The following is a 26,161-nucleotide window of genomic DNA, read 5'->3' as shown; positions in this document are numbered from 1 at the left end:
TCGTAGAACAATGGTAAAAAATGTCATGTCTATGCTGATGGGGAACTTTAGGCTCTCCACGACTCTCCCTGACGAGAACATCATTCTTAAACAGGTGCGCGAGCAAAGGAAGGGCGGATCTTTAAAACAAAGAGATTTTTTTGTGAACATCACAATCTAAAATGACCCTCCTGCGACGTCATTAGCAGAAGGCAGCAAGAGAAGAGCGTTCCCTGAGGAGGGGTGTCAAACCCGGGCCGCCAAACCCGGGCCGCAGCGTGTGAGAGCGCCGGATCTTAGCCACTAGACGATCCGGATCCAGACAAATAGGACCAGGGAATTTGGCTGTGGAGGTGATCCTTTGAAAAAAGGCAAAGAAGCGTTCCTGGGTCTTTACCCGTTTCAGGCAGCGTCAAAAGCAAGTTCCCTGACCGGGAATCGAACCCGGGCCGCGGCGGTGAAAGCGCCGAATCCTAGCCACTAGACCACCAGGGAGTCGAGAGTCAACAGTTCAGGGTCCCAGAGCTTGGAAAAAGGAAAAATCACACTACCCTTAAAACAACTAAATCACCCTTAAAGAGACAGATTCCTGGGCCAAAGACAGCTGCCACTCACTGTCCATGGAGACTCAGCTTACTGGCTCATGACCTCCCATCGTACGAGACGGAGACAAAAATACTCCAACGACGGGACAGGGAGAATTTAAGCAAAGCTGAAGCTTATGGAAATATGCCGGAATGGTGTTCAGCAAGAGCCGGAGGAGAGTCGATCGGGAGCGTGTCCCATCCTGCTGACATCAAAGCACTGTCGGTTTGCAGATCCACATGAATATTCAACGAATCAAAGAACAAGTTGATGCCGTCGTCTCGGTTTCCTGATTGTGTACTTTTCTTGTTTAACACTACGTATCGTAAGTTACCTGGACAATAACTCAATTTGCATAAACTAATGGCCGACATCGTCGGTTTGGCAGAATACAACCCTCCAGTCACAGAAACGCATGTCAATAGACCTACTCAACATAACACACCAAAAGTGAATACAACTTTTACACACTGGAGTCGTAGAACAATGGTAAAAAATGTCATGTCTATGCTGATGGGGAACTTTAGGCTCTCCACCACTCTCCCTGACGAGAACATCGTTCTTAAACAGGTGCGCGAGCAAAGGAAGGGCGGATCTTTAAAACAAAGAGATTTTTTTGTGAACATCACAATCTAAAATGACCCTCCTGCGACGTCATTAGCAGAAGGCAGCAAGAGAAGAGAGTTCCCCAAGGAGGGGTGTCAAACCCGGGCCGCCAAACCCGGGCCGCCACACCCGCGCCGCGGCGTGTGAGAGCGCCGAATCCTAGCCACTAGACGATCTGGAAGGTATTGCCTGTTACACAAGAGGTCACAAAAGTGAATATTATTTTTATACCGTGGCTCAAATTTGGCTTTTCACATTCATACTGTGACGTCCTTCAGTCCTTGTTCTTTCCAGACGCACACAGTTCTCATTTAAGCCACCTAGGCTGAAACTACCAATATGTTTCTTGAAAGTCCATAAACCTTGGTGATCTCTTGGACCTCCCCTAACTACGCTTTCCCTTCCCCCATGTACACATTGTGGAAAATGTTGAGACCAAGGAGTGCCCTCTGCGCGTTGGTGGTATAGTGGTTGAGCATAGCTGCTTCCCAAGCAGTTGACCCGGGTTCGATTCCCGGCCAATGCATTGCGTGGCGGACCTTTTGGTATGAGGAATTACTTGGGATAATGTAGCTTTCCTTCCCATAACACCTACCACTGTGGCCTCGAAGGCTCAGAAACTGCAACTGCACGCGTGGTGCTCTCTCCCAAAGTAGTGCTAATGAATGTGGCTGCTTGCCTTTTGCTGCCAATCCACAGAAAATACGGGTTCGCCTACAATGCCTGTTACTCTAATTTGAGGAGAACGTTGATCCACGTTCTGTGCACAAATAGGACCATGGAATTTGGCTGTGGAGGTGATCCTTTGAAAAAAGGCAAAGAAGCGTTCCTTGGTCTTTACCCGTTTCAGGCAGCGTCAAAAGCAAGTTCCCTGACCGGGAATCGAACCCGGGCCGCGGCGGTGAAAGCGCCGAATCCTAGCCACTAGACCACCAGGGAGTCGAGAGTCAACAGTTCAGGGTCCCAGAGCTTGGAAAAAGGAAAAATCACACTACCCTTAAAACAACTAAATCACCCTTAAAGAGACAGATTCTTGGGCCAAAGACAGCTGCCACTCACTGTCCATGGAGACTCAGCTTAATGGCTCATGACCTCCCATCGTGCGAGACGGAGACAAAAATACTCCAACGACGGGACAGGGAGAATTTAAGCAAAGCTGAAGCTTATGGAAATATGCCGGAATGGTGTTCAGCAAGAGCCGGAGGAGAGTCGATCGGGAGCGTGTCCCATCCTGCTGACATCAAAGCACTGTCGGTTTGCAGATCCACATGAATATTTAACGAATCAAAGAACAAGTTGATGCCGTCGTCTCGGTTTCCTGATTGTGTACTTTTCTTGTTTAACACTACGTATCGTAAGTTACATGGACAATAACTCAATTTGCACAAACTAATGGCCGACATCGTCGGTTTGGCAGAATACAACCCTCCAGTCACAGAAACGCATGTCAATAGACCTACTCAACATAACACACCAAAAGTGAATAAAACTTTTACACATTGGAGTCGTAGAACAATGGTAAAAAATGTCATGTCTATGCTGATGGGGAACTTTAGGCTCTCCACCACTCTCCCTGACGAGAACATCGTTCTTAAACAGGTGCGCGAGCAAAGGAAGGGCGGATCTTTAAAACAAAGAGATTTTTTTGTGAACATCACAATCTAAAATGACCCTCCTGCCACGTCATTAGCAGAAGGCAACAAGAGAAGAGCGTTCCCTGAGGAGGGGTGTCAAACCCGGGCCGCGGCGTGTGAGAGCGCCGAATCCTAGCCACTAGACGATCCGGATCCAGACAAATAGGACCAGGGAATTTGGTTGTGGAGGTGATCCTTTGAAAAAAGGCAAAGAAGCGTTCCTGGGTCTTTACCCGTTTCAGGCAGCGTCAAAAGCAAGTTCCCTGACCGGGAATCGAACCCGGGCCGCGGCGGTGAAAGCGCCAAATCCTAGCCACTAGACCACCAGGGAGTCGAGAGTCAACAGTTCAGGGTCCCAGAGCTTGGAAAAAGGAAAAATCACACTACCCTTAAAACAACTAAATCACCCTTAAAGAGACAGATTCCTGGGCCAAAGACAGCAGCCACTCACTGTCCATGGAGACTCAGCTTAGTGGCTCATGACCTCCCATCGTGCGAGACGGAGACAAAAATACTCCAACGACGGGACAGGGAGAATTTAAGCAAAGCTGAAGCTTATGGAAATATGCCGGAATGGTGTTCAGCAAGAGCCGGAGGAGAGTCGATCGGGAGCGTGTCCCATCCTGCTGACATCAAAGCACTGTCGGTTTGCAGATCCACATGAATATTCAACGAATCAAAGAACAAGTTGATGCCGTCGTCTCGGTTTCCTGATTGTGTACTTTTCTTGTTTAACACTACGTATCGTAAGTTACCTGGACAATAACTCAATTTGCATAAACTAATGGCCGACATCGTCGGTTTGGCAGAATACAACCCTCCAGTCACAGAAACGCATGTCAATAGACCTACTCAACATAACACACCAAAAGTGAATAAAACTTTTACACACTGGAGTCGTAGAACAATGGTAAAAAATGTCATGTCTTTGCTGATGAGGAACTTTAGGCTCTCCACCACTCTCCCTGACGAGAACATCGTTCTTAAACAGGTGCGCGAGCAAAGGAAGGGCGGATCTTTAAAACAAAGAGATTTTTTTGTGAACATCACAATCTAAAATGACCCTCCTGCGACGTCATTAGCAGAAGGCAGCAAGAGAAGAGCGTTGTCTGAGGAGGGGTGTCAAACCCGGGCCGTGGCGTGTGAGAGCGCCGAATCCTAGCCACTAGACGATCTGGAAGGTATTGCCTGTTACACAAGAGGTCACAAAAGTGAATATTATTTTTATACCGTGGCTCAAATTTGGCTTTTCACATTCATACTGTGACGTCCTTCAGTCCTTGTTCTTTCCAGACGCACACAGTTCTCATTTAAGCCACCTAGGCTGAAACTACCAATATGTTTCTTGAAAGTCCATAAACCTTGGTGATCTCTTGGACCTCCCCTAACTACGCTTTCCCTTCCCCCATGTACACATCGTGGAAAATGTTGAGACCAAGGAGTGCCCTCTGCGCGTTGGTGGTATAGTGGTTGAGCATAGCTGCTTCCCAAGCAGTTGACCCGGGTTCGATTCCCGGCCAATGCATTGCGTGGGTGGGCCTTCTGGTATGAGGAATTACTTGGGATAATGTAGCTTTCCTTCCCATAACACCTACCACTGTGTCCTCGAAGGCTCAGAAACTGCAACTGCATGTGTGGTGCTCTCTCCCAAAGTAGTGCTAATGAATGTGGCTGCTTGCCTTTTGCTGCCAATCCACAGAAAATACGTGTTCGCCTACAATGACTGTTACTCTAATTTGAGGAGAGCGTTGATCCACGTTCTGTGCGCAAATAGGACCATGGAATTTGGCTGTGGAGGTGATCCTTTGAAAAAAGGCAAAGAAGCGTTCCTTGGTCTTTACCCGTTTCAGGCAGCGTCAAAAGCAAGTTCCCTGACCGGGAATCGAACCCAGGCCGCGGCGGTGAAAGCGCCGAATCCTAGCCACTAGACCACCAGGGAGTCGAGAGTCAACAGTTCAGGGTCCCAGAGCTTGCAAAAAGGAAAAATCACACTACCCTTAAAACAACTAAATCACCCTTAAAGAGAAAGATTCTTGGGCCAAAGACAGCTGCCACTCACTGTCCATGGAGACTCAGCTTAATGGCTCATGACCTCCCATCGTGCGAGACGGAGACAAAAAAACTCCAACGACGGGACAGGGAGAATTTAAGCAAATCTGAAGCTTATGGAAATATGCCGGAATGGTGTTCAGCAAGAGCCGGAGGAGAGTCGATCGGGAGCGTGTCCAATCCTGCTGACATCAAAGCACTGTCGGTTTGCAGTTCCACATGAATATTTAACGAATCAAAGAACAAGTTGATGCCGTCGTCTCGGTTTCCTGATTGTGTACTTTTCTTGTTTAACACTACGTATCGTAAGTTACCTGGACAATAACTCAATTTGCATAAACTAATGGCCGACATCGTCGGTTTAGCAGAATATACAACCCTCCAGTCACAGAAACGCATGTCAATAGACCTACTCAACATAACACACCAAAAGTGAATACAACTTTTACACACTGGAGTCGTAGAACAATGGTAAAAAATGTCATGTCTATGCTGATGGGGAACTTTAGGCTCTCCACGACTCTCCCTGACGAGAACATCATTCTTAAACAGGTGCGCGAGCAAAGGAAGGGCGGATCTTTAAAACAAAGAGATTTTTTTGTGAACATCACAATCTAAAATGACCCTCCTGCGACGTCATTAGCAGAAGGCAGCAAGAGAAGAGCGTTCCCTGAGGAGGGGTGTCAAACCCGGGCCGCGGCGTGTGAGAGCGCCAAATCCTAGCCACTAGACGATCTGGAAGGTATTGCCTGTTACACAAGAGGTCACAAAAGTGAATATTATTTTTATACCGTGGCTCAAATTTGGCTTTTCACATTCATACTGTGACGTCCTTCAGTCCTTGTTCTTTCCAGACGCACACAGTTCTCATTTAAGCCACCTAGGCTGAAACTACCAATATGTTTCTTGAAAGTCCATAAACCTTGGTGATCTCTTGGACCTCCCCTAACTACGCTTTCCCTTCCCCCATGTACACATTGTGGAAAATGTTGAGACCAAGGAGTGCCCTCTGCGCGTTGGTGGTATAGTGGTTGAGCATAGCTGCTTCCCAAGCAGTTGACCCGGGTTCGATTCCCGGCCAATGCATTGCGTGGCGGACCTTTTGGTATGAGGAATTACTTGGGATAATGTAGCTTTCCTTCCCATAACACCTACCACTGTGGCCTCGAAGGCTCAGAAACTGCAACTGCACGCGTGGTGCTCTCTCCCAAAGTAGTGCTAATGAATGTGGCTGCTTGCCTTTTGCTGCCAATCCACAGAAAATACGGGTTCGCCTACAATGCCTGTTACTCTAATTTGAGGAGAGCGTTGATCCACGTTCTGTGCGCAAATAGGACCATGGAATTTGGCTGTGGAGGTGATCCTTTGAAAAAAGGCAAAGAAGCGTTCCTTGGTCTTTACCCGTTTCAGGCAGCGTCAAAAGCAAGTTCCCTGACCGGGAATCGAACCCGGGCCGCGGCGGTGAAAGCGCCGAATCCTAGCCACTAGACCACCAGGGAGTCGAGAGTCAACAGTTCAGGGTCCCAGAGCTTGGAAAAAGGAAAAATCACACTACCCTTAAAACAACTAAATCACCCTTAAAGAGACAGATTCTTGGGCCAAAGACAGCTGCCACTCACTGTCCATGGAGACTCAGCTTAATGGCTCATGACCTCCCATCGTGCGAGACGGAGACAAAAATACTCCAACGACGGGACAGGGAGAATTTAAGCAAAGCTGAAGCTTATGGAAATATGCCGGAATGGTGTTCAGCAAGAGCCGGAGGAGAGTCGATCGGGAGCGTGTCCCATCCTGCTGACATCAAAGCACTGTCGGTTTGCAGATCCACATGAATATTTAACGAATCAAAGAACAAGTTGATGCCGTCGTCTCGGTTTCCTGATTGTGTACTTTTCTTGTTTAACACTACGTATCGTAAGTTACATGGACAATAACTCAATTTGCACAAACTAATGGCCGACATCGTCGGTTTGGCAGAATACAACCCTCCAGTCACAGAAACGCATGTCAATAGACCTACTCAACATAACACACCAAAAGTGAATAAAACTTTTACACACTGGAGTCGTAGAACAATGGTAAAAAATGTCATGTCTATGCTGATGGGGAACTTTAGGCTCTCCACCACTCTCCCTGACGAGAACATCGCTCTTAAACAGGTGCGCGAGCAAAGGAAGGGCGGATCTTTAAAACAAAGAGATTTTTTTGTGAACATCACAATCTAAAATGACCCTCCTGCGACGTCATTAGCAGAAGGCAACAAGAGAAGAGCGTTCCCTGAGGAGGGGTGTCAAACCCGGGCCGCGGCGTGTGAGAGCGCCAAATCCTAGCCACTAGACGATCCAGATCCAGACAAATAGGACCATGGAATTTGGCTGTGGAGGTGATCCTTTGAAAATAGGCAAAGAAGCGTTCCTTGGTCTTTACCCGTTTCAGACAGCGTCAAAAGCAAGTTCCCTGACCGGGAATCGAACCCGGGCCGCGGCTGTGAAAGCGCCGAATCCTAGCCACTAGACCACCAGGGAGTCGAGAGTCAACAGTTCAGGGTCCCAGAGCTTGGAAAAAGGAAAAATCACACTACCCTTAAAACAACTAAATCACCCTTAAAGAGACAGATTCTTGGGCCAAAGACAGCTGCCACTCACTGTCCATGGAGACTCAGCTTAATGGCTGATGGGGAACTTTAGGCTCTCCACCACTCTCCCTGACGAGAACATCGTTCTTAAACAGGTGCGCGAGCAGAGGAAGGGCGGATCTTTAAAACAAAGAGATTTTTTTGTGAACATCACAATCTAAAATGACCCTCCTGCGACGTCATTAGCAGAAGGCAGCAAGAGAAGAGCGTTCCCTGAGAAGGGGTGTCAAACCCGGGCCGCGGCGTGTTAGAGCGCCGAATCCTACCCACTAGACGATCTGGAAGGTATTGCCTGTTACACAAGAGGTCACAAAAGTGAATATTATTTTTATACCGTGGCTCAAATTTGGCTTTTCACATTCATACTGTGACGTCCTTCAGTCCTTGTTCTTTCCAGACGCACTCAGTTCTCATTTAAGCCACCTAGGCTGAAACTACCAATATGTTTCTTGAAAGTCCATAAACCTTGGTGATCTCTTGGACCTCCCCCAACTACGCTTTCCCTTCCCCCATGTACACATTGTGGAAAATGTTGAGACCAAGGAGTGCCCTCTGCGCGTTGGTGGTATAGTGGTTGAGCATAGCTGCTTCCCAAGCAGTTGACCCGGGTTCGATTCCCGGCCAATGCATTGCGTGGCGGTCCTTTTGGTATGAGGAATTACTTGGGATAATGTAGCTTTCCTTCCCATAACACCTACCACTGTGGCCTCGAAGGCTCAGAAACTGCAACTGCACGCGTGGTGCTCTCTCCCAAAGTAGTGCTAATGAATGTGGCTGCTTGCTTAAAGAATTTAGAATTTTTGTGAACATCACAATCTAAAATGACCCTCCTGCGACGTCATTAGCAGAAGGCAGCAAGAGAAGAGCGTTCCCTGAGGAGGGGTGTCAAACTCGGGCCGCCAAACCCGGGCCGCGGCGTGTGAGAGCGCCGAATCCTAGCCACTAGACGATCCGGAAGGTATTGCCTGTTACACAAGAGGTCACAAAAGTGAATATTATTTTTTTACCGTGGCTCAAATTTGGCTTTTCACATTCATACTGTGACGTCCTTCAGTCCTTGTTCTTTCAAGACGCACACAGTTCTCATTTAAGCCACCTAGGCTGAAACTACCAATATGTTTCTTGAAAGTCCATAAACCTTGGTGATCTCTTGGACCTCCCCTAACTACGCTTTCCCTTCCCCCATGTACACATCGTGGAAAATGTTGAGACCAAGGAGTGCCCTCTGCGCGTTGGTGGTATAGTGGTTGAGCATAGCTGCTTCCCAAGCAGTTGACCCGGGTTCGATTCCCGGCCAATGCATTGCGTGGGTGGGCCTTCTGGTATGAGGAATTACTTGGGATAATGTAGCTTTCCTTCCCATAACACCTACCACTGTGTCCTCGAAGGCTCAGAAACTGCAACTGCATGTGTGGTGCTCTCTCCCAAAGTAGTGCTAATGAATGTGGCTGCTTGCCTTTTGCTGCCAATCCACAGAAAATACGTGTTCTCCTACAATGACTGTTACTCTAATTTGAGGAGAGCGTTGATCCACGTTCTGTGCGCAAATAGGACCATGGAATTTGGCTGTGGAGGTGATCCTTTGAAAAAAGGCAAAGAAGCGTTCCTTGGTCTTTACCTGTTTCAGGCAGCGTCAAAAGCAAGTTCCCTGACCGGGAATCGAACCCGGGCCGCGGCGGTGAAAGCGCCGAATCCTAGCCACTAGACCACCAGGGAGTCGAGAGACAACAGTTCAGGGTCCCAGAGCTTGCAAAAAGGAAAAATCACACTACCCTTAAAACAACTAAATCACCCTTAAAGAGAAAGATTCTTGGGCCAAAGACAGCTGCCACTCACTGTCCATGGAGACTCAGCTTAATGGCTCATGACCTCCCATCGTGCGAGACGGAGACAAAAATACTCCAACGACGGGACAGGGAGAATTTAAGCAAAGCTGAAGCTTATGGAAATATGCCGGAATGGTGTTCAGCAAGAGCCGGAGGAGAGTCGATCGGGAGCGTGTCCCATCCTGCTGACATCAAAGCACTGTCGGTTTGCAGATCCACATGAATATTCAACGAATCAAAGAACAAGTTGATGCCGTCGTCTCGGTTTCCTGATTGTGTACTTTTCATGTTTAACACTACGTATCGTAAGTTACCTGGACAATAACTCAATTTGCATAAACTAATGGCCGACATCGTCGGTTTGGCAGAATACAACCCTCCAGTCACAGAAACGCATGTCAATAGACCTACTCAACATAACACACCAAAAGTGAATAAAACTTTTACACACTGGAGTCGTAGAACAATGGTAAAAAATGTCATGTCTATGCTGATGGGGAACTTTAGGCTCTCCACCACTCTCCCTGACGAGAACATCGTTCTTAAACAGGTGCGCGAGCAAAGGAAGGGCGGATCTTTAAAACAAAGAGATTTTTTTGTGAACATCACAATCTAAAATGACGCTCCTGCGACGTCATTAGCAGAAGGCAGCAAGAGAAGAGAGTTCCCCAAGGAGGGGTGTCAAACCCGGGCCGCCAAACCCGGACCGCCACACCCGGGCCGCGGCGTGTGAGAGCGCCGAATCCTAGCCACTAGACGATCCGGAAGGTATTGCCTGTTACACAAGAGGTCACAAAAGTGAATATTATTTTTATACCGTGGCTCAAATTTGGCTTTTCACATTCATACTGTGACGTCCTTCAGTCCTTGTTCTTTCCAGACGCACACAGTTCTCATTTAAGCCACCTAGGCTGAAACTACCAATATGTTTCTTGAAAGTCCATAAACCTTGGTGATCTCTTGGACCTCCCCTAACTACGCTTTCCCTTCCCCCATGTACACATCGTGGAAAATGTTGAGACCAAGGAGTGCCCTCTGCGCGTTGGTGGTATAGTGGTTGAGCATAGCTGCTTCCCAAGCAGTTGACCCGGGTTCGATTCCCGGCCAATGCATTGCGTGGGTGGGCCTTCTGGTATGAGGAATTACTTGGGATAATGTAGCTTTCCTTCCCATAACACCTACCACTGTGTCCTCGAAGGCTCAGAAACTGCAACTGCATGTGTGGTGCTCTCTCCCAAAGTAGTGCTAATGAATGTGGCTGCTTGCCTTTTGCTGCCAATCCACAGAAAATACGTGTTCGCCTACAATGACTGTTACTCTAATTTGAGGAGAGCGTTGATCCACGTTCTGTGCGCAAATAGGACCATGGAATTTGGCTGTGGAGGTGATCCTTTGAAAAAAGGCAAAGAAGCGTTCCTTGGTCTTTACCTGTTTCAGGCAGCGTCAAAAGCAAGTTCCCTGACCGGGAATCGAACCCGGGCCGCGGCGGTGAAAGCGCCGAATCCTAGCCACTAGACCACCAGGGAGTCGAGAGTCAACAGTTCAGGGTCCCAGAGCTTGCAAAAAGGAAAAATCACACTACCCTTAAAACAACTAAATCACCCTTAAAGAGAAAGATTCTTGGGCCAAAGACAGCTGCCACTCACTGTCCATGGAGACTCAGCTTAATGGCTCATGACCTCCCATCGTGCGAGACGGAGACAAAAATACTCCAACGACGGGACAGGGAGAATTTAAGCAAATCTGAAGCTTATGGAAATATGCCGGAATGGTGTTCAGCAAGAGCCGGAGGAGAGTCGATCGGGAGCGTGTCCAATCCTGCTGACATCAAAGCACTGTCGGTTTGCAGTTCCACATGAATATTTAACGAATCAAAGAACAAGTTGATGCCGTCGTCTCGGTTTCCTGATTGTGTACTTTTCTTGTTTAACACTACGTATCGTAAGTTACCTGGACAATAACTCAATTTGCATAAACTAATGGCCGACATCGTCGGTTTAGCAGAATATACAACCCTCCAGTCACAGAAACGCATGTCAATAGACCTACTCAACATAACACACCAAAAGTGAATACAACTTTTACACACTGGAGTCGTAGAACAATGGTAAAAAATGTCATGTCTATGCTGATGGGGAACTTTAGGCTCTCCACGACTCTCCCTGACGAGAACATCATTCTTAAACAGGTGCGCGAGCAAAGGAAGGGCGGATCTTTAAAACAAAGAGATTTTTTTGTGAACATCACAATCTAAAATGACCCTCCTGCGACGTCATTAGCAGAAGGCAGCAAGAGAAGAGCGTTCCCTGAGGAGGGGTGTCAAACCCGGGCCGCCAAACCCGGGCCGCAGCGTGTGAGAGCGCCGGATCTTAGCCACTAGACGATCCGGATCCAGACAAATAGGACCAGGGAATTTGGCTGTGGAGGTGATCCTTTGAAAAAAGGCAAAGAAGCGTTCCTGGGTCTTTACCCGTTTCAGGCAGCGTCAAAAGCAAGTTCCCTGACCGGGAATCGAACTCCGGCCGCGGCGGTGAAAGCGCCAAATCCTAGCCACTAGACCACCAGGGAGTCGAGAGTCAACAGTTCAGGGTCCCAGAGCTTGGAAAAAGGAAAAATCACACTACCCTTAAAACAACTAAATCACCCTTAAAGAGACAGATTCCTGGGCCAAAGACAGCAGCCACTCACTGTCCATGGAGACTCAGCTTAGTGGCTCATGACCTCCCATCGTGCGAGACGGAGACAAAAATACTCCAACGACGGGACAGGGAGAATTTAAGCAAAGCTGAAGCTTATGGAAATATGCCGGAATGGTGTTCAGCAAGAGCCGGAGGAGAGTCGATCGGGAGCGTGTCCCATCCTGCTGACATCAAAGCACTGTCGGTTTGCAGATCCACATGAATATTTAACGAATCAAAGAACAAGTTGATGCCGTCGTCTCGGTTTCCTGATTGTGTACTTTTCTTGTTTAACACTACGTATCGTAAGTTACCTGGACAATAACTCAATTTGCATAAACTAATGGCCGACATCGTCGGTTTGGCAGAATACAACCCTCCAGTCACAGAAACGCATGTCAATAGACCTACGCAACATAACACACCAAAAGTGAATACAACTTTTACACACTGGAGTCGTAGAACAATGGTAAAAAATGTCATGTCTATGCTGATGGGGAACTTTAGGCTCTCCATGACTCTCCCTAACGAGAACATTGTTCTTAAACAGGTGCGCGAGCAAAGGATGGGCGGATCTTTAAAACAAAGAGATTTTTTTGTGAACATCACAATCTAAAATGACCCTCCTGCGATGTCATTAGCAGAAGGCAGCAAGAGAAGAGCGTTCCCTGAGGAGGGGTGTCAAACCCGGGCCGCGGCGTGTGAGAGCGCCGAATCCTAGCCACTAGACGATCTGGAAGGTATTGCCTGTTACACAAGAGGTCACAAAAGTGAATATTATTTTTATACCGTGGCTCAAATTTGGCTTTTCACATTCATACTGTGACGTCCTTCAGTCCTTGTTCTTTCCAGACGCACACAGTTCTCATTTAAGCCACCTAGGCTGAAACTACCAATATGTTTCTTGAAAGTCCATAAACCTTGGTGATCTCTTGGACCTCCCCTAACTACGCTTTCCCTTCCCCCATGTACACATTGTGGAAAATGTTGAGACCAAGGAGTGCCCTCTGCGCGTTGGTGGTATAGTGGTTGAGCATAGCTGCTTCCCAAGCAGTTGACAGGGATTCGATTCCCGGCCAATGCATTGCGTGGCGGACCTTTTGGTATGAGGAATTACTTGGGATAATGTAGCTTTCCTTCCCATAACACCTACCACTGTGGCCTCGAAGGCTCAGAAACTGCAACTGCACGCGTGGTGCTCTCTCCCAAAGTAGTGCTAATGAATGTGGCTGCTTGCCTTTTGCTGCCAATCCACAGAAAATACGGGTTCGCCTACAATGCCTGTTACTCTAATTTGAGGAGAACGTTGATCCACGTTCTGTGCACAAATAGGACCATGGAATTTGGCTGTGGAGGTGATCCTTTGAAAAAAGGCAAAGAAGCGTTCCTTGGTCTTTACCCGTTTCAGGCAGCGTCAAAAGCAAGTTCCCTGACCGGGAATCGAACCCGGGCCGCCAAACCCGGGCCGCGGCGTGTGAGAGCGCCGAATCCTAGCCACTAGACGATCCGGAAGGTATTGCCTGTTACACAAGAGGTCACAAAAGTGAATATTATTTTTATACCGTGGCTGAAATTTGGCTTTTCACATTCATACTGTGACGTCCTTCAGTCCTTGTTCTTTTGAGACGCACACAGTTCTCATTTAAGCCACCTAGGCTGAAACTACCAATATGTGTTTAGAAAAACAAATAGGACCAGGGAATTTGGCTGTGGAGGTGATCCTTTGAAAAAAGGCAAAGAAGCGTTCCTGGGTCTTTACCCGTTTCAGGCAGCGTCAAAAGCAAGTTCCCTGACCGGGAATCGAACCCGGGCCGCGGCGGTGAAAGCACCGAATCCTAGCCACTAGACCACCAGGGAGTCCAGAGTCAACAGTTCAGGGTCCTAGAGCTTGGAAAAAGGAAAAATCACACTACCCTTAAAACAACTAAATCACCCTTAAAGAGACAGATTCCTGGGCCAAAGACAGCTGCCACTCACTGTCGATGGAGACTCAGCTTAGTGGCTCATGACCTCCCATCGTGCGAGACGGAGACAAAAATACTCCAACGACGGGACAGGGAGAATTTAAGCAAAGCTGAAGCTTATGGAAATATGCCGGAATGGTGTTCAGCAAGAGCTGGAGGAGAGTCGATCGGGAGCGTGTCCCATCCTGCTGACATCAAAGCACTGTCGGTTTGCAGATCCACATGAATATTCAACGAATCAAAGAACAAGTTGATGCCGTCGTCTCGGTTTCCTGATTGTGTAATTTTCTTGTTTAACACTACGTATCGTAAGTTACCTGGACAATAACTCAATTTGCATAAACTAATGGCCGACATCGTCGGTTTGGCAGAATACAACCCTCCAGTCACAGAAACGCATGTCAATAGACCTACTCAACATAACACACCAAAAGTGAATAAAACTTTTACACACTGGAGTCGTAGAACAATGGTAAAAAATGTCATGTCTATGCTGATGGGGAACTTTAGGCTCTCCACGACTCCCCCTGACGAGAACATCGTTCTTAAACAGGTGCGCGAGCAAAGGAAGGGCGGATCTTTAAAACAAAGAGATTTTTTTGTGAACATCACAATCTAAAATGACCCTCCTGCGACGTCATTAGCAGAAGGCAGCAAGAGAAGAGCGTTCCCTGAGGAGGGGTGTCAAACCCGGGCCGCCAAACCCGGGCCGCCAAACCCGGGCCGCGGCGTGTGAGAGCGCCGAATCCTAGCCACTAGACGATCTGGAAGGTATTGCCTGTTACACAAGAGGTCACAAAAGTGAATATTACTTTTATACCGTGGCTCAAATTTGGCTTTTCACATTCATACTGTGACGTCCTTCATTCCTTGTTCTTTCCAGACGCACACAGTTCTCATTTAAGCCACCTAGGCTGAAACTACCAATATGTGTTTAGAAAAACAAATAGGACCAGGGAATTTGGCGGTGGAGGTGATCCTTTGAAAAAAGGCAAAGAAGCGTTCCTGGGTCTTTACCCGTTTCAGGCAGCGTCAAAAGCAAGTTCCCTGATCGGGAACCGAACCCGGGCCACAGCTGTGAATGCACCGAATCCTAGCCACTAGACCACCAGGGAGTCCAGAGTCAACAGTTCAGGGTCCTAGAGCTTGGAAAAAGGAAAAATCACACTACCCTTAAAACAACTAAATCACCCTTAAAGAGACAGATTCCTGGGCCAAAGACAGCTGCCACTCACTGTCCATGGAGACTCAGCTTAGTGGCTCATGACCTCCCATCGTGCGAGACGGAGACAAAAATACTCCAACGACGGGACAGGGAGAATTTAAGCAAAGCTGAAGCTTATGGAAATATGCCGGAATGGTGTTAAGCAAGAGCCGGAAGAGAGTCGATCGGGAGCGTGTCCCATCCTGCTGACATCAAAGCAGTGTCGGTTTGCAGATCCACATGAATATTTAACGAATCAAAGAACAAGTTGATGCCGTCGTCTCGGTTTCCTGATTGTGTACTTTTCTTGTTTAACACTACGTATCGTAAGTTACCTGGACAATAACTCAATTTGCATAGACTAATGGCCGACATCGTCGGTTTGGCAGAATACAACCCTCCGGTCACAGAAACGCATGTCAATAGACCTACTCAACATAACACACCAAAAGTGAATAAAACTTTTACACACTGGAGTCGTAGAACAATGGTAAAAAATGTCATGTCTATGCTGATGGGGAACTTTAGGCTCTCCACCACTCTCCCTGACGAGAACATCGTTCTTAAACAGGTGCGCGAGCAAAGGAAGGGCGGATCTTTAAAACAAAGAGATTTTTTTGTGAACATCACAATCTAAAATGACCCTCCTGCGACGTCATTAGCAGAAGGCAGCAAGAGAAGAGCATTCCCTGAGGAGGGGTGTCAAACCCGGGCCGCGGCGTGTGAGAGCGCCGAATCCTAGCCACTAGACGATCCGGAAGGTATTGCCTGTTACACAAGAGGTCACAAAAGTGAATATTATTTTTATACCGTGGCTCAAATTTGGCTTTTCACATTCATACTGTGACGTCCTTCAGTCCTTGTTCTTTCGAGATGCACACAGTTCTCATTTAAGCCACCTAGGCTGAAACTACCAATATGTGTTTAGAAAAACAAATAGGACCAGGGAATTTGGCTGTGGAGGTGATCCTTCGAAAAAAGGCAAAGAAGCGTTCCTGGGTCTTTACCCGTTTCAGGCAGCGTAAAAAACAAGTTCCCTGACCGGGAATCGAACACGGGTCTCAGCGGTGAAAGCGCCGAATCCTAGCCACTAGACCACCAGGAAGTCGAGAGTCAACAGTTCAGGGTCCCAGAGCTTGGAAAAAGGAAAAATCACACTACCCTTAAAACAACTAAATCACCCTTAAAGAGACAGATTCCTGGGCCAAAGACAGCTGCCACTCACTGTCCATGGAGACTCAGCTTAGTGGCTCATGACCTCCCATCACGCAAATAGGACCAGGGAATTTGGCTGTGGAGGTGATCCTTTGAAAAAAGCCAAAGAAGCGTTCCTGGGTCTTTACCCGTTTCAGGCAGCGTCAAAAGCAAGTTCCCTGATCGGGAACCGAACCCGGGCCACAGCTGTGAATGCACCGAATCCTAGCCACTAGACCACCAGGGAGTCCAGAGTCAACAGTTCAGGGTCCTAGAGCTTGGAAAAAGGAAAAATCACACTACCCTTAAAACAACTAAATCACCCTTAAAGAGACAGATTCCTGGGCCAAAGACAGCTGCCACTCACTGTCCATGGAGACTCAGCTTAGTGGCTCATGACCTCCCATCGTGCGAGACGGAGACAAAAATACTCCAACGACGGGACAGGGAGAATTTAAGCAAAGCTGAAGCTTATGGAAATATGCCGGAATGGTGTTAAGCAAGAGCCGGAAGAGAGTCGATCGGGAGCGTGTCCCATCCTGCTGACATCAAAGCAGTGTCGGTTTGCAGATCCACATGAATATTTAACGAATCAAAGAACAAGTTGATGCCGTCGTCTCGGTTTCCTGATTGTGTACTTTTCTTGTTTAACACTACGTATCGTAAGTTACCTGGACAATAACTCAATTTGCATAGACTAATGGCCGACATCGTCGGTTTGGCAGAATACAACCCTCCGGTCACAGAAACGCATGTCAATAGACCTACTCAACATAACACACCAAAAGTGAATAAAACTTTTACACACTGGAGTCGTAGAACAATGGTAAAAAATGTCATGTCTATGCTGATGGGGAACTTTAGGCTCTCCACCACTCTCCCTGACGAGAACATCGTTCTTAAACAGGTGCGCGAGCAAAGGAAGGGCGGATCTTTAAAACAAAGAGATTTTTTTGTGAACATCACAATCTAAAATGACCCTCCTGCGACGTCATTAGCAGAAGGCAGCAAGAGAAGAGCATTCCCTGAGGAGGGGTGTCAAACCCGGGCCGCGGCGTGTGAGAGCGCCGAATCCTAGCCACTAGACGATCCGGAAGGTATTGCCTGTTACACAAGAGGTCACAAAAGTGAATATTATTTTTATACCGTGGCTCAAATTTGGCTTTTCACATTCATACTGTGACGTCCTTCAGTCCTTGTTCTTTCGAGATGCACACAGTTCTCATTTAAGCCACCTAGGCTGAAACTACCAATATGTGTTTAGAAAAACAAATAGGACCAGGGAATTTGGCTGTGGAGGTGATCCTTCGAAAAAAGGCAAAGAAGCGTTCCTGGGTCTTTACCCGTTTCAGGCAGCGTAAAAAACAAGTTCCCTGACCGGGAATCGAACACGGGTCTCAGCGGTGAAAGCGCCGAATCCTAGCCACTAGACCACCAGGAAGTCGAGAGTCAACAGTTCAGGGTCCCAGAGCTTGGAAAAAGGAAAAATCACACTACCCTTAAAACAACTAAATCACCCTTAAAGAGACAGATTCCTGGGCCAAAGACAGCTGCCACTCACTGTCCATGGAGACTCAGCTTAGTGGCTCATGACCTCCCATCACGCAAATAGGACCAGGGAATTTGGCTGTGGAGGTGATCCTTTGAAAAAAGCCAAAGAAGCGTTCCTGGGTCTTTACCCGTTTCAGGCAGCGTCAAAAGCAAGTTCCCTGACCGGGAATCGAACCCTGGCCGCGGCGGTGAAAGCGCCAAATCCTAGCCACTAGACCACCAAGGAGTCGAGAGTCAACTGTCGTCTCGGTTTCCTGATTGTGTACTTTTCTTGTTTAACGCTACGTATCGTAAGTTACCTGGACAATAACTCAATTTGCATAAACTAATGGCTGACATCGTCGGTTTGGCAGAATACAACCCTCCAGTCACAGAAACGCATGTCAATAGACCTACTCAACATAACACACCAAAAGTGAATAAAACTTTTAGACACTGGAGTCGTAGAACTTCTTCTTCTTTTCCTTTTGGCTGCTCCCTTTCAGGGGTCGCCACAGCGAATCATGTGCCTCCATCTAACTCTATCCTCTGCATCCTTGATCCTTGATGCCGATCCTTGATGCAGACCCACCTCCACCTTAAACTCCTCTGTCACACCTACAGCACCTCACCACTGTCTTACAGCTCTCATACATGTCCTGCACCACTCTAACATACTTCTCTTCCACTCCAGACGTCCTCATACAATACCACAGCTCCTCTCTCGGCACCCTGTCATACGCTTTTTCTAAATCTACGAAGACACAATGCAACTCCCTATGACCCTCTCTGTACTTCTCCATCAGCGTCCTCAAAGCAAATACTGCATCTGTTGTACTCTTTCTAGGCATGAAACCATATTGCTGCTCACAAATGTTCACCTCTGCCCTTAGCCTAGCTTCCACTACTCTTTCCCACAACTTCATTGTGTGACTCATCAGCTTTATTCCTCTGTAGTTGCCACAGCTCTGCACATCTCCCTTGTTGTTAAAAATTGGTACCAGTACACTTTTCCTCCTGTCCTCTGGCATCCTCTCACTCTCCAAGATCTTGTTAAACAAACTAGTCAAAAACTCTACTGCCACCTCTCCTAGACACTTCCATACCTCCACAGGTATGTCATCAGGACCAACTGCCTTTCCGCTCTTCATCCTCTTCAATGTCCTCCTCACTTCACTCTTACTAATCTTTGCTACTTCCTGCTCCACACCAGTCACCTCTTCTACTCTTCGTTCCCTTTCATTTTCCTCGTTCATCAACTCTTCAAAGTACTCCTTCCATCTTCCCATCACACTCCTGGCACCTGTCAATACATTTCCATCCTTATCTTTAATCACCCTAACCTGCTGCACATCCTTTCCATCTCTAGCTCTTTGTCTGGCCAACCTGTACAAATCCACCTCTCCCTCTTTAGTGTCCAACCTAGCATACAAGTCCTCATATGCTCTTTGTTTGGCCTTTGCCACCTCTATCTTCACCTTACGCTGTATCTCCCTGTACTCCTGTCTACTCTCTTCAGTCCTCTCAGTGTCCCACTTCTTCTTAGCTAACCTCTTTCTCTGTATACACTCCTGAACTTCCTCGTTCCACCCTCAAGTCTCCTTGTCCGCTTTCCTCTTTCCAGATGACACACCGAGTACCCTCCTCCTACCTGTCTCCCTGATCAAATTAGCTGTAGTAGTCCAGTCATCTGGAAGCACCTCCAAACCACCCAGAGTCTGTCTCAGCTCCTCCCTGAAAACTAAACGACATTCTTCCTTTTTCAACTTCCACCACTTCGTCCTCTGCTCTGCCTTAGTCCTCCTTATCTTCCTCACCACCAGCATCATTTTACACACCACCATCCTGTGTTGTCTGGCTACACTCTCCCCTACCAATGCTTTACAGTCACTGATCTCTTTCAGATTACAACGTCTACACAAGATGTAGTCTACCTGAGTGCTTCTCCCTCCGCTCTTGTACGTCACCCTATGTTCCTGCCTCTTCTGAAAGAAAGTGTTTACTACAGCCATTTCCATCCTCTTTGCAAAGTCAACCACCATCTGACCTTCTGCGTTCCTGTCCTGAACACCAAACCTGCCCATAACAGTCTCATCACCTCTGTTCCCTTCACCAACATGCCCATTGAAATCTGCACCAATGACAACTCTCTCACCTCTGGGGATGCTCTGCATCACTTCATCTAACTCACTCCAGAATTTATCCTTCTCTTCTAACTCACATCCTACCTGTGGGGCATAACCACTCACAACATTGAACATCACCCCTTCAACATCCAGCTTCAGACTCATCAACCTGTCTGATACTCTTTTCACCTCTAGAACATTCCTCACAAAATCCTCTTTCAATATAACTCCTACTCCATTTCTCTTCCTATCTGACCCATGGTAAAACAACTTAAACCCTGCTCCTAAGCTTCTAGCCTTGCTACCTTTCCACCTGGTCTCCTGGACACACAGTATGTCCACCTTCCTTCTCTGCATCATGTCGATCAACTCCCTAGCCTTCCCTGTCATAGTACCAACATTCAAAGTCCCTACTGTCAGTCCTACATTCTTAGCTTTCCTCTTCTCTCTCTGCCTACGAACACACCTTCCTCCTCTTCTTCTTCGTCTTCGACCAACAGTAGTCCAATTTCCACCGGTACCGTGTAGGTCAACAGCACCGGTGGCGGTCGTTGTTCACCGGGGCCCCGACCGATCCGGTATGGAAGTCTTTGTCGCGATTCGCATGTTTGATTTGGCATGTGTTTTACGTCGGATGCCCTTCCTGCCACAACCCTCTGCATTTATCCAGACTTGGGACTGGCACAAGAAGACACTGGCTTGTGCCCCCTTGCGGTTGCATTACACTGGAGTCGTACAACAATGGTAAAAAATGTCATCTCTATGCTGATGGGGAACTTTAGGCTCTCCACCACTCTCCCTGATGAGAACATCATTCTTAAACAGGTGCGCCAGCAAAGGAAGGGCGGATATTTAAAACAAAGAGATTTTTTTGTGAACATCACAATCTAAAATGACCCTCCTGCGACGTCATTAGCAGAAGGCAGCAAGAGAAGAGCGTTCCCTGAGGAGGGGTGTCAAACCCGGGCCGCGGCGTGTGAGAGCGCCGAATCCTAGCCACTGGACGATCCGGAAGGTATTGCCTGTTACACAAGAGGTCACAAAAGTGAATATTATTTTTATACCGTGGCTCAAATTTGGCTTTTCACATTCATACTGTGACGTCCTTCAGTCCTTGTTCTTTCCAGACGCACACAGTTCTCATTTAAGCCACCTAGGGTGAAACTACCAATATGTTTCTTGAAAGTCCATAAACCTTGGTGATCTCTTGGACCTCCCCTAACTACGCTTTCCCTTCCCCCATGTACACATTGTGGAAAATGTTGAGACCAAGGAGTGTCCTCTGCGCGTTGGTGGTATAGTGGTTGAGCATAGCTGCTTCCCAAGCAGTTGACCCAGGTTCAATTCTTGGCCAATGCATTGCGTGGGTGGGCCTTTTGGTATGAGGAATTACTTGGGATAATGTAGGCTTCCTTCCCATAACACCTACCACTGTGGCCTCGAAGGCTCAGAAACTGCAACTGCACGCGTAGTGCTAATGAATGTGGCTGCTTGCCTTTTGCTGCCAATCCACAGAAAATACGGGTTCGCCTACAATGCCTGTTACTCTAATTTGAGGAGAGGGTTGATCCACGTTCTGTGCGCAAATAGGACCAGGGAATTTGGCTGTGGAGGTGATCCTTTGAAAAAAGGCAAAGAAGCGTTCCTGAGTCTTTACCTGTTTCAGGCAGCGTCAACAGCAAGTTCCCTGACCGGGAATCGAACCCGGGCCGCGGCGGTGAAAGCGCCGAATCCTAGCCACTAGACGATCCGGATCCAGACAAATAGGACCAGGGAATTTGGCTGTGGAGGTGATCCTTTGAAAAAAGGCAAAGAAGCGTTCCTGGGTCTTTACCCGTTTCAGGCAGCGTCAAAAGCAAGTTCCCTGACTGCGAATCGAACCCGGGCCGCGGTGGTGAAAGCTCCGAATCCTAGCCACTAGACAACCAGGGAGTCGAGAGTCAACAGTTCAGGGTCCCAGAGCTTGGAAAAAGGAAAAATCACACTACCCTTAAAACAACTAAATCACCCTTAAAGAGACAGATTCCTGGGCCAAAGACAGCTGCCACTCACTGTCCATGGAGACTCAGCTTAGTGGCTCATGACCTCCCATCGTGCGAGACGGAGACAAAAATACTCCAACGACTGGACAGGGAGAATTTAAGCAAAGCTGAAGCTTATGGAAATATGCCGGAATGGTGTTCAGCAATAGCCGGAGGAGAGTCGATCGGGAGCGTCCCATCCTGCTGACATCAAAGCAGTGTCGGTTTGCAGATCCACATGAATATTTAACGAATCAAAGAACAAGTTGATGCCGTCGTCTCGGTTTCCTGATTGTGTACTTTTCTTGTTTAACACTACGTATCGTAAGTTACCTGGACAATAACTCAATTTGCATAAACTAATGGCCGACATCGTCGGTTTGGCAGAATACAACCCTCCAGTCACAGAAACGCATGTCAATAGACCTACTCAACATAACACACCAAAAGTGAATAAAACTTTTACACGCTGGAGTCGTAGAACAATGGTAAAAAATGTCATGTCTATGCTGATGGGGAACTTTAGGCTCTCCACCACTCTCCCTGACGAGAACATCGTTCTTAAACAGGTGCGCGAGCAAAGGAAGGGCGGATCTTTAAAACAAAGAGATTTTTTTGTGAACATCACAATCTAAAATGACCCTCCTGCGACGTCATTAGCAGAAGGCAGCAAGACAAGAGTGTTCCCTGAGGAGGGGTGTCAAACCCGGGCCGCGGCGTGTGAGAGCGCCGGATCCTAGCCACTAGACGATCGGGAAGGTTTTGCCTGTTACACAAGAGGTCACAAAAGTGAATATTATTTTTATACCGTGGCTCAAATTTGGCTTTTCACATTCATACTGTGACGTCCTTCAGTCCTTGTTCTTTCCAGACGCACACAGTTCTCATTTAAGCCACCTAGGCCGAAACTACCAATATGTTTCTAGAAAGACAAATAGGACCAGGGATTTTGGCTGTGGAGGTGATCCTTTGAAAAAAGGCAAAGAAGCGTTCCTGGGTCTTTACCCATTTCAGGCAGCGCCAAAATCAAATTCGCTGACCGGGAATCGAACCCGGGCCGCGGCGAAAGCGCAGAATCCTAGCCACTAGACAACCAGGGAGTCGAGAGTCAACAGTTCAGGGTCCCAGAGCTTGGAAAAGGAAAAATCACACTACCCTTAAAACAACTAAATCACCCTTAAAGAGACAGATTCCTGGGCCAAAGACAGCTGCCACTCACTGTCCATGGAGACTCAGCTTAGTGGCTCATCACCTCCCATCGTGCGAGACGGAGACAAAAATACTCCAACGACGGGACAGGGAGAATTTAAGCAAAGCTGAAGCTTATGGAAATATGCCGGAATGGTGTTCAGCAAGAGCCGGAGGAGAGTCGATCGGGAGCGTGTCCCATCCTGCTGACATCAAAGCAGTGTCGGTTTGCAGATCCACATGAATATTTAACGAATCAAAGAACAAGTTGATGCCGTCGTCTCGGTTTCCTGATTGTGTACTTTTCTTGTTTAACACTACGTATCGTAAGTTACCTGGACAATAACTCAATTTGCATAAACTAATGGCCGAAATCGTCGGTTTGGCAGAATACAACCCTCCAGTCACAGAAACGCATGTCAATAGACCTACTCAACATAACACACCAAAAGTGAATAAAACTTTTACACACTGGAGTCGTAGAACTTCTTCTTTTCCTTTCGGCTGCTACCTTTCAGGGGTCGCCACAGCGAATCATGTGCCTCCATCTAACTCTATCCTCTGCATCCTCTTCACTCACAACAACTAACTTCATGTCCTCCCTCACTACAGCCATAAGTCTCCTGTTTGGTCTTCCTCTAGACCTCCTGCCTTGCAGCTCCAACCTCAGCATCCTTCTACCGATATATTCAGTTTCTCCTCTGAACATGTCCAAACCACCTCAATCTGGCCTCTCTGACTTTATCTCCAAAACATCTAACATGAGCTGTCCCTCTGATGTACTCATTCCTGATCCTGTCCATCCTCGTCACTCACAAAGAGAACCTCAACATCTTAAGCTCTGCTACCTCCAGCTCTGCCTCCTGTCTTTTCTTCAGTGCCACTGTCTCTAAGCCGAACAACATTGCTGGTCTCACCACCGTCTTGAACAGCTTTCCTTTCATTCTCGCTGATACTCTTTTATCACACAACACACCTGACACTTTTCTCCACCCGTTCCAACCTGCCTGCACTCGCCTCTTCACCTCTTTTCCACACTCACCGTTGCTCTGAACCGTTGACCCTAAGTACTTAAAGTCCTGCACCTTCTTCACCTCTGCTCCCTGTAACCTCACCATTCCACCTGGGTCCCTCTCATTGACACACATGTATTCTGTCTTGCTGCGGCTAAGCTTCATTCCTCTGTTTTCCAGAGCAGACCTCCACCTCTCTAGATTTTCCTCCACCTGCTCCCTGCTCTCACTACAAATAACAATGTCATCTGCAAACATCATAGTCCAGGGAGATTCTTGTCTAACCTCATCTGTCAGTCTGTCCATCACCAGAGCAAACAAGAAGGGGCTCAAAGCCGATCCTTGATGCAGACCCACCTCCACCTTAAACTCCTCTGTCACACCTACAGCACACCTCACCACTGTCTTACAGCTCTCATACATGTCCTGCACCACTCTAACATACTTCTCTTCCACTCCAGACGTCCTCATACAATACCACAGCTCCTCTCTCGGCACCCTGTCATACGCTTTTTCTAAATCTACGAAGACACAATGCAACTCCCCATGACCCTCTCTGTACTTCTCCATCAGCGTCCTCAAAGCAAATACTGCATCTGTTGTACTCTTTCTAGGCATGAAACCATATTGCTGCTCACAAATGTTCACCTCTGCCCTTAGCCCAGCTTCCACTACTCTTTCCCACAACTTCATTGTGTGACTCATCAGCTTTATTCCTCTGTAGTTGCCACAGCTCTGCACATCTCCCTTGTTGTTAAAAATTGGTACCAGTACACTTTTCCTCCAGTCCTCTGGCATCCTCTCACTCTCCAAGATCTTGTTAAACAAACTAGTCAAAAACTCTACTGCGACCGCTCCTAGACACTTCCATACCTCCACAGGTATGTCATCAGGACCAACTGCCTTTCCGCTCTTCATCCTCTTCAATGTCCTCCTCACTTCACTCTTACTAATCTTTGCTACTTCCTGCTCCACACCAGTCACCTCTTCTACTTTTCGTTCCCTTTCATTTTCCTCGTTCATCAACTCTTCAAAGTACTCCTTCCATCTTCCCATCACACTCCTGGCACCTGTCAATACATTTCCATCCTTATCTTTAATCACCCTAAGCTGCTGCACATCCTTTCCATCTCTATCTCCTTGTCTGGCCAACCTGTACAAATCCACCTCTCCCTCTTTAGTGTCCAACCTAGCATACAAGTCCTCATATGCTCTTTGTTTGGCCTTTGCCACCTCTATCTTCACCTTACGCTGTATCTCCCTGTACTCCTGTCTACTCTCTTCAGTCCTCTCAGTGTCCCACTACTTCTTAGCTAACCTCTTTCTCTGTATACACTCCTGAACTTCCTCGTTCCACCACCAAGTCTCCTTGTCCGCTTTCCTCTTTCCAGATGACACACCGAGTACCCTCCTACCTGTCTCCCTGATCAAATTAGCTGTAGTAGTCCAGTCATCTGGAAGCACCTCCAAACCACCCAGAGTCTGTCTCAGCTCCTCCCTGAAAACTAAACGACATTCTTCCTTTTTCAACTTCCACCACTTCGTCCTCTGCTCTGCCTTAGTCCTCCTTATCTTCCTCACCACCAGCATCATTTTACACACCACCATCCTGTGTTGTCTGGCTACACTCTCCCCTACCAATGCTTTACAGTCACTGATACTCTTTTCACCTCTAGAACATTCCTCACAAAATCCTCTTTCAATATAACTCCTACTCCATTTCTCTTCCTATCTGACCCATGGTAAAACAACTTAAACCCTGCTCCTAAGCTTCTAGCCTTGCTACCTTTCCACCTGGTCTCCTGGACACACAGTATGTCCACCTTCCTTCTCTGCATCATGTCGATCAACTCCCTAGCCTTCCCTGTCATAGTACCAACATTCAAAGTCCCTACTGTCAGTCCTACATTCTTAGCTTTCCTCTTCTCT

General features: G+C 47.5%; 17 non-coding genes across 17 annotated transcripts; 7 read left to right on the top strand and 10 right to left on the bottom strand.

Moving 5' to 3' along the window:
• Positions 1-402: 402 nt before the first annotated feature.
• trnae-uuc (transfer RNA glutamic acid (anticodon UUC)) lies at positions 403-474 on the bottom strand. Its single transcript has one exon. It is a non-coding gene; the product is annotated as a tRNA-Glu (tRNA).
• Positions 475-1,623: 1,149 nt separating this feature from the next.
• Positions 1,624-1,696, top strand: trnag-ccc (transfer RNA glycine (anticodon CCC)). The gene has a single exon. It is a non-coding gene; the product is annotated as a tRNA-Gly (tRNA).
• A 341-nt stretch (positions 1,697-2,037) lies between these two features.
• Positions 2,038-2,109, bottom strand: trnae-uuc (transfer RNA glutamic acid (anticodon UUC)). The gene has a single exon. It is a non-coding gene; the product is annotated as a tRNA-Glu (tRNA).
• Positions 2,110-3,063: 954 nt separating this feature from the next.
• On the bottom strand, positions 3,064-3,135 carry trnae-uuc (transfer RNA glutamic acid (anticodon UUC)). The gene has a single exon. It is a non-coding gene; the product is annotated as a tRNA-Glu (tRNA).
• A 1,121-nt stretch (positions 3,136-4,256) lies between these two features.
• On the top strand, positions 4,257-4,329 carry trnag-ccc (transfer RNA glycine (anticodon CCC)). Its single transcript has one exon. It is a non-coding gene; the product is annotated as a tRNA-Gly (tRNA).
• A 342-nt stretch (positions 4,330-4,671) lies between these two features.
• trnae-uuc (transfer RNA glutamic acid (anticodon UUC)) lies at positions 4,672-4,743 on the bottom strand. Its single transcript has one exon. It is a non-coding gene; the product is annotated as a tRNA-Glu (tRNA).
• Positions 4,744-5,866: 1,123 nt separating this feature from the next.
• On the top strand, positions 5,867-5,939 carry trnag-ccc (transfer RNA glycine (anticodon CCC)). Its single transcript has one exon. It is a non-coding gene; the product is annotated as a tRNA-Gly (tRNA).
• Positions 5,940-6,280: 341 nt separating this feature from the next.
• On the bottom strand, positions 6,281-6,352 carry trnae-uuc (transfer RNA glutamic acid (anticodon UUC)). The gene has a single exon. It is a non-coding gene; the product is annotated as a tRNA-Glu (tRNA).
• A 954-nt stretch (positions 6,353-7,306) lies between these two features.
• trnae-uuc (transfer RNA glutamic acid (anticodon UUC)) lies at positions 7,307-7,378 on the bottom strand. Its single transcript has one exon. It is a non-coding gene; the product is annotated as a tRNA-Glu (tRNA).
• Positions 7,379-8,044: 666 nt separating this feature from the next.
• On the top strand, positions 8,045-8,117 carry trnag-ccc (transfer RNA glycine (anticodon CCC)). The gene has a single exon. It is a non-coding gene; the product is annotated as a tRNA-Gly (tRNA).
• A 600-nt stretch (positions 8,118-8,717) lies between these two features.
• Positions 8,718-8,790, top strand: trnag-ccc (transfer RNA glycine (anticodon CCC)). Its single transcript has one exon. It is a non-coding gene; the product is annotated as a tRNA-Gly (tRNA).
• Positions 8,791-9,132: 342 nt separating this feature from the next.
• trnae-uuc (transfer RNA glutamic acid (anticodon UUC)) lies at positions 9,133-9,204 on the bottom strand. Its single transcript has one exon. It is a non-coding gene; the product is annotated as a tRNA-Glu (tRNA).
• A 1,149-nt stretch (positions 9,205-10,353) lies between these two features.
• Positions 10,354-10,426, top strand: trnag-ccc (transfer RNA glycine (anticodon CCC)). The gene has a single exon. It is a non-coding gene; the product is annotated as a tRNA-Gly (tRNA).
• Positions 10,427-10,768: 342 nt separating this feature from the next.
• On the bottom strand, positions 10,769-10,840 carry trnae-uuc (transfer RNA glutamic acid (anticodon UUC)). Its single transcript has one exon. It is a non-coding gene; the product is annotated as a tRNA-Glu (tRNA).
• A 2,937-nt stretch (positions 10,841-13,777) lies between these two features.
• trnae-uuc (transfer RNA glutamic acid (anticodon UUC)) lies at positions 13,778-13,849 on the bottom strand. Its single transcript has one exon. It is a non-coding gene; the product is annotated as a tRNA-Glu (tRNA).
• Positions 13,850-18,059: 4,210 nt separating this feature from the next.
• Positions 18,060-18,131, bottom strand: trnae-uuc (transfer RNA glutamic acid (anticodon UUC)). Its single transcript has one exon. It is a non-coding gene; the product is annotated as a tRNA-Glu (tRNA).
• A 3,165-nt stretch (positions 18,132-21,296) lies between these two features.
• On the top strand, positions 21,297-21,369 carry trnag-ccc (transfer RNA glycine (anticodon CCC)). The gene has a single exon. It is a non-coding gene; the product is annotated as a tRNA-Gly (tRNA).
• Positions 21,370-26,161: the final 4,792 nt, after the last annotated feature.

Source organism: Channa argus, unplaced genomic scaffold (assembly GCF_033026475.1).
Source record: "Channa argus isolate prfri unplaced genomic scaffold, Channa argus male v1.0 Contig038, whole genome shotgun sequence".
Taxonomy (NCBI): Eukaryota; Metazoa; Chordata; class Actinopteri; order Anabantiformes; family Channidae; genus Channa; species Channa argus.
The sequence above is the reverse complement of the archived record's forward strand: the minus strand, read 5'-3'. Positions and strand labels throughout refer to the sequence as shown.